Genomic DNA, 5,205 nt, shown 5'->3' on the forward strand with positions numbered 1-5,205 from the left:
AAAGTTTATCTTCGAACATTTTCGGAATCCGGGCACGTGGCCCCGAGGGTGATTTTTATCGACTTTTCAAGCGAAGTTAGAAATTGTTATAAATTGGATTATAATAAGTATTAAAGTGTATATTTATGGATTTGCACGTTTATTGACTAGTTTTGAAGCGTTGGGCATCGATTTGAGTTATTGGAAGTGCTTGGGAGCCGGTGATAGAACTTCGGAGCGAGGTAAGACTTTTTTCTAACCTAGTAAGAGGGAATCTACCCCATAGGTGAACTTAATTAATATGTGTTGTTATTTGTGGGGGCTGCGTATGCATGAAGTGAGGAGAGTCCGTACGTAGCTACTATTCCTATTTATGTCCGGGTAGTTTTAGGTTTACACCATGCTTTGTGGACATCGTTATTTGATTATATTTGTTAATTGTATCAAATGGAACTAAGTCGAGAATTTTAAGGATTTAAAAGCTTCAAGTTGAATTGTCTTTATTTTGAAAAGAATCAAGGAAGGGTATGATTTATTGATAATTTATATTTGACCGCGTCGCAAGTATATTCCGCGAGCGTGGTAATTCTTTCTTCTACTCTCATGGGAGCGGGTCGTTCGCCTCGGCAGGTTAATAGATGCATCTATGGTTCGTGCCGTTCGACCCTCGGCAGTGCACAGTTTACATTTATATTGGATTGGGCTGAATGTCCTCGGTGGAATTTTGTGCGTGATAATAGAATTGGAAGTCCCTTTTATAATTGGTATAAATTCATTATTTGAAAGATTATTTATTTTAAATGAAGGAAGTGATTTGGGTTCTTAAATATGGTGATGAATTGTTCAGTTATTTCTTGTTCTGAGTTTTATTGTTACATATATCACGCTTAATTAGAATTTCATATTATCATATTGTTGGCCCTTAGTAAGTGTCGGAGTCGACCCCTCGTCACTACTTCTTCGAGGTTAGGCTAGATACTTACTGGGTACGCATTGATTTATGTACTCATACTACACTTGCTGCACATTTTTGTGCAGGTGCATATATGCCTAATGGCCTTGTGGGCGCAGAGGCGCGGTTATTGCGGGGACTTAGGTGAGCTGCATTCCACGTTATGAGTACGCAGCCAACATAGTCTCCTTTAGAGTATATATTTTTCTGTTCAATTTGTATTTCGGACAAATGTTATATTTTATTTTACATTCTTAGTTGAGGCTTATGCACTTGTGACACCGAATTTTGGGGCGATTATGGGTTTCACTGTATTGGAATTATTAAAAATATTATTATTTATTTTGTAAATTTTATCTTTTACCATTTAATTGAAGGAAATATGATTTCAAAAATATTAAAATGAGAACCAAATTAAGTATTTATTTTTGGCTTGCCTGACAACGGTGTCCGACGCCATCATGACCTTTAATGGATTTTGGATCGTGACAGTAATGATTCGGGTGTCCTTGTTGATGTTGTTTATGTGTTGAAACGGGGTTGATATTTTTATTTCACACATATTTTTTAAAAGTTTATGTCTTGTATTTTTAATGAGTTGTCAGTTGAATTTGACATGATATTACATGCCCCACTTATTTGATGATTTGTTGACTAAAATGAGTTTTCTACATTGAGTTGTCATCACATGCTCTATGAGATGGTTGATATTATTTTTTCTTGTATATATTTTGATGCTAGTTATTGATATATTGCACAAAGTTTTGACTAGTGAGTATCACATGACATGAACCTCGTCACTAATTCACTGGTAGTCTTGATACTTACTAAGTACAGACCATGGTGTACTCATACTATATTTCTATATATTTTTGTGTATATCCAGGTGCTAGAGGTAGCAGATCTGGACAGTGAGAGCTTATTGACCGGGAGGATTCAAGCTAGAGTTACTTTGACCGTTGCAGCCCTTTGGAGTCCTATCCTTATATTGATACTGTCATTTCTATATTCCGAACAATATTGTATTTTGAGATATTCTTATGTATTCAATTAGAGCTCGTGATTGTATACTACCTAGTTCTGGGAATGCGTTTTAAGTATTGCCGCTTTTGTTCGTATTGATTTTATTTCCGCTTTTATATTAAACTTTGTTCTATTATATCATGTTTTGTTGATTTAAATATGGTTAAGTGTTCGGTTTGCCTAATTTTAAAGACTAGATGCCCTCACGACCCATATGGTGGGATTTGGGTAGTGACAATATATTACTTGAAGATTGTAGGTTAGCATTCTACCCATCTTTTACTTTATGTTTTACCCTTCTAAATACATTTACATCCTCTTAATACCAAGGACCTTTTTGTTATTTCAGCAAAAACCTTCTTTCTTCAAAATCGGACATGTCGTTCTATTCGCCTTTTTTTTTACCGGCGAATCCCCGTATCCATTTCTATTTTTCGGTGACTGGTCAATTATATTTCTTTCTCCGGAGAATCCCATTAACATAATTTATTTATTTATTACTGTTTACCCTCAAAACAAACTAAGAGCCCGTTTATAAGAAATTTTTTCCTTTTTTTCAAATAAAAATTTATTTTTTTTCGAAATCGGTGTTTGTTCATAAAATTTTTAATTTTTACTTGAAGATGCATTTTGAAAATTTTAGAAAATTTGAAAAACTCCAAAAAGCTGTTTTTCAAAATTTTCACTCAAATCACTCACAAAACTTCAAAAACAACCCAAAATTATATTATGTCCAAACATAACTCTAAATTTCAAATACTATTTTCACCGGAAAAAAATTTCACCTATTTTGGAATTTTATAATTCTTATGTCCAAACGCCCACTAAATGAAAAAGATCCCGAGATATTTCGACTACAATATTTTCAGTAGTGTAAATTGCTCACATCAATAGAGTAACTGTTAAATAACAAGAACCACCTCCTTCGCCTAGAATGTCAATTTATAATAAATTATTTCTTGAATTTGTTTCATGTCCTTAATACTCCTAAAAGCTTGACAACAAAACCTGAGAAATCTAGCCATTCAAAAAGAAATCTAACCCAATAACAGTTCACCTAAGAGATTGGCTTTGAATTTTTGCATCTTCTAATATCATACCTACTGACAGTAATGGGCAGAAGAAAGAAAAGTGGGAAAGGACAATAAAAAGAAATTATCATTACCAACCAAATTGATTTAAGAAGAGAAATTGTTGCTTGTCTTTGATCTGTTTCCCAGTTTTGTGTTTGTTGCTGGGTAGAGTAACCATTGATGAGGGAAATAGAGAATTGACTTTAGATTTTTGGTAAGAAGACAATAAAGCCCATCCTATTAGTGTTGGTAGTATACTGGTAAGGATATTTGTAGAAATTTAAAAAAGGGTATAATGCCAGCTCTATCTAGCTCCATATATATAAGATAATAAGAAAATACATTCAAGGATTTGTAAAGAACTAGGGGACTTAGATGCAATATATAATCTTTACATGCAACTTTGAACAAGACAAGACAATCACAAAAAAGGAATAAATTACCCAAAAAAAACACCTCCATATGTGAGAACCACCATTATTACCAAAACAAATTCCATTCTAATTGACCTAACAATTCCATCTTCCATATACACTAGAGACACAAATTACACTCTATCCATTCGTCTAAAATAACTTACCTATACACACTAACACATTTACAACCATGCTTCACCATAGACCACATGTAACTACAATAATTAATTTCTCCATCTTCTTAATTACACCACGACAATACGGTTGTCGAAGGATTTGTGGTGACTAAGAGGTGATGGAGACTTGGAGTTCAAAATGGGCCCTAGCAATGATCGAATTGCAACTAAAAAGTCTGAGCACCATTACAAATGTGGTTTCTAGGCCAGTAAAGTGTAATCCTTTTTGCCGCAAAAGTGCTTGTGCGCTTTTGAATTATAAAAGTTTTTTTTTTTTTGTGGAAAAGTAGTTCAAAAATGCAATTTATCCTCACAAGCAAATGTGTCAATTTTATACTTTTTCCGGACAAAATTAACCTTGCAAAAAATTTATATTTAACAAATTATCCTCGATCGCATTCATTGGAACTAACACATCTCTGACGAAATCATATTTCAATTGTTACATTCTAATTGAATGTTAATAACTAGAACAGAATACGTATTTCAACATATTTATCCAATTGATAATATCACTTGTACAATAAATCTTTACATGTCTTTTTTCATAATTTGACACTCAAATTACCTTTTTAGAAAGATTGACCAAACAAATATTATTTTAATAATATTAAGAAAGACACTACTAAAATATACTCCAGCCGTTTCAATTTAGATAAGATAGTTTGACTTGGTACGTAATTTAAGAGGAAAAAAAAGACTTTTGAAACTTGTGGTCTTAAAAGCTTTGTGGGGCTATGACATTTGTGTGGTTATAAAAACTTCTCATTAAGGATAAAATAAAGAGTTTAAAATTTAATTATTTTCAATTGTAAAAATGTGTCATTCTTTTAGAACAGACTAATAAGGAAAGTGTGTCATCTAAATTGAAACAAAGGGAGTACCATAAAATGATTTAGCTAAATGCAAAGTTGCTATTGTAAAAATGTAAAGATTCATCTTTTTTGAAACTTCATTTAGCAAAAAAGCATTTTCTGAGAATATACTGGACCTTAAAAGCTTGACTAAACAGGCATCAATCCTGTGGACTCCATTTCATCCACTTTAATTTAACTTTCCAACAATATTCATCTCAAGCTTCCTTTTAATTTCTGTATGGCTTAATTGAATAGCTTAAGAAAAAAGGGTCAATTATATAGATCTAAAAGGAAAATAAGATTACGTCCACAGGAGCTAGGCATATAAAGAATATACTCTCCCGAAATGATCTGGGACTGAAATTCAAGTACATAGCATCTCATTTTTAATGGCCAAATGATGGTATCTTACTTGACATATGAACCATTTTACTTGTTGAATGGAAAAACAATTCAAACGCCTAGACTGAATTTCTTATTTAGTTTAAAGGCCACCAAAAATTATTAACCACAATCACTTCTGACATCATTAAAATTTTGTAAATTTTTTGAGATTTACATGAATTTTCAAATTACTTCAAGAAAAGTTTTTCCTCCAATTTTTTCCTCTGGATTCTCCCTTTGCAATGATGCATTTTTCATCTCTTTTTATCTTGTTCGGATAAGTCTTTTCTCTTTCTTTTCTTGTAAGATATAAATAAAAAGAAAAATAATAGATGGGGCCAATGA

Source organism: Nicotiana tomentosiformis, chromosome 6 (genome assembly GCF_000390325.3).
Source record: "Nicotiana tomentosiformis chromosome 6, ASM39032v3, whole genome shotgun sequence".
In the NCBI taxonomy this organism is placed as follows: domain Eukaryota; kingdom Viridiplantae; phylum Streptophyta; class Magnoliopsida; order Solanales; family Solanaceae; genus Nicotiana; species Nicotiana tomentosiformis.